The sequence below is a fragment of the Arachis ipaensis genome, chromosome B01 (genome assembly GCF_000816755.2).
Source record: "Arachis ipaensis cultivar K30076 chromosome B01, Araip1.1, whole genome shotgun sequence".
Classification (NCBI taxonomy): domain Eukaryota; kingdom Viridiplantae; phylum Streptophyta; class Magnoliopsida; order Fabales; family Fabaceae; genus Arachis; species Arachis ipaensis.
In genome coordinates, this window is record NC_029785.2 from 1,367,461 (window position 1) to 1,370,198 (window position 2,738).

Consider the following 2,738-nt stretch of genomic DNA (forward strand, 5'->3'; position numbering starts at 1 on the left):
ATAATTTATATAAATTATATATTAAGATATAAAATATATATTAAATAAATTTAATTTAGTGGCTAATTTTGTGTGTGAATATAACATTTGTAAGGATCTTAATACATACTCTTCTAGTCTTATGCTTAAAAATGAAAAAGAATTCGGAGCAAAAAATTCAATTAGCTAAGCTATTTGTAAAAAACAATTTAATAATAAATGATATATAAAGATCGATAATAATTGAGATACAGATATCATAATCATTTATCATAATTTTTCAAAGTATTCCCTAACTCATCGCAGGGAAGTTAAAATTTAAATTCTGACACTTATTTAAATAAATAAATAAATTAACTATTTTATTAATTCAAATTGATTACAACTCTTTTTATTGATATTTCTAAAATGATGATTCTTAAAATTTGAGTCTAGGCTGAGAACTAATTAATTTTGGTGTTTGCTACGGTACGATGATAAATTCATACGTACCGATACGTTTAAAATATAGATAAATAATGATAATCTACGTGGAATTTATTTTCTACATCAACATTTAATTTTTATTTTTTTAAATATATATTATATCACCACTTTTACTAAAACACCACTTTAATTAAATAAAAATAAAAAATTATTTTTTATTTAATTTTATAAAAAGTCTTAAACATCCTTCTTTTATTTAATTAGACAAAAATATCCTTTTAAATAAACGAAATTTTAGAATTCAATTAATCCTAATTTTATAGTTTTAAATAATTTAAACAACAAAACAAAAAACATATTAAAAAAATAAAAATTCAAAATTTCTTCATTTTCTCCCATTCCTCTAATCATTCGTGTCCCCTTCTAAGCAAAACATATCAAAGAAACAAATAAACAAAAAATTAATCGTTCTTCATCTTCTCCAATTACCCTTCTGTTCTGAAGCAACCCTAAAAATGCGGCAATTAGCAAACACCACTTTCATTTCATAACAATAATGGTGACATCATCATCATCATCATTGTCATTTCTTCTCCTTTCAACTCTGCTAGCACCACCATTGTTCTTCTTCTTCAATCTTCCATTTTACATGCAAACCCAGATGCTTACTTTCACACTTGTCTCTCAAACAAGAGATGGAAAAACCCATCAGCTCCTGTTAGCGTGACCGGAGCGCTATACACCAGAGACAACTCATCCTTTTCCGACATCCTCAGCCTCCACACCCGCAACAAGAGGTTCAACAGACCATACATACCCAAACCCATCGCCATCATAACCCCTTTTCACGAATCGCACATTCAGGCGGCAGTTGTATGCTCCAAAGCCAGCAACTTTCAGCTCAGAATCCGAAGCGGCGGCCATGACTACGAAGGCTACTCCTGTGTATCAGATGTTCCTTTCGTTCTTCTCGACATGTACACTTTTAAATCCATTCACATCAACCCCAGAAGGAAGAAACGAAGCGTTAGCGTGCCTTTGGAGGAACCCAACCCTCCACTTGATTTGGAACGGCGGCGGCAAAGAACCTAGGGTTTTAGTTTGAGACTTTCACTGCTTTGCTTCAAAAGGGGTAATTGGAGAAGACGAAGAATGATCGATTTTTTGTTTTTTTTTTTATATATTTTTCTTAGAGGGGACACGAATGATTAAAGAAATTGGAGAAGATGAAGAAATTTTGATTTTTTGTTTTTTTAATATGTTTTTGTTTTGTTATTTAAATTATTTGAAACTATAAAATTAGGATTAATTGAATTCTAAAATTTCGTTAATTTAAAAGGATATTTTTGTCTAATTAAATAAAAGAAGGATGTTTAAGACTTTTTATAAAATTAAATAAAAAAATATTTTTTTATTTTTATTTAATTAAATGGGTGTATTAGTAAAAGTGGTGATATAATATATATTTAAAAAAATAAAAATTAAATGTTGATGTGAAAAATAAATTCTATGTGCCTTGTTATTATTTATCCATATTTTAAACGTATCGGTACGTATAAATTTATCATCGTACTATAGCAAACACCATTAATTTTTTATAACTTCAAGCCTTCAAACTAATTATTGTCATCTTTCTTCTTTTTCCCCTTAATAATTGCAATTTCATCCTTGGTTTGTTGTCCTTCGATATCGTTGTTGGTTATTATTCTAAATTCTAAATTAAATTAAAAAATCTAAATTTTAAACTCTCGAAAAATAAAAGTAAAAAAAAAAAAACAATTTTAATAATAAAAAAAAGTGATATTCAATTCACTAAATTAAAGAAGTTTTCTGTACATTTTCTTAAAATTTACGGCATGAAATGCATAATAAAATAGACATACAGTTATACAATATCAATTATCCTATATATTTCTTGTTCATAACATAAATATATATGGAAATTAAATAAGGAGTAAAAACCATTATTAATCTGTTGAATGCTTCACATTAATAATGACCAATAGATTGAATTTCAAGTAAGTAAGTATATATATGGTTCTTTGAAAACATATTCACAATATAAAATGACAAAAAATAACAAAGCTAGCAAAGAAATGTAGAATAATGAAATACAGTAAAGTAATGATATGTATGAAGTAAAGAAAGGGTAAAACACTTATATAAAAAAAAGACAATTTAATATTACATGAATTTTTTAAAATAAATAACGTTATATGCATGTCTTTATTCTTAGTTTTATATAAATTAAATTCGAATTAATTGATGAGTAATTTTAATTTAATTAATTCGATTTATATAAAATTATATATAAATAAAAACATGCATGTAAC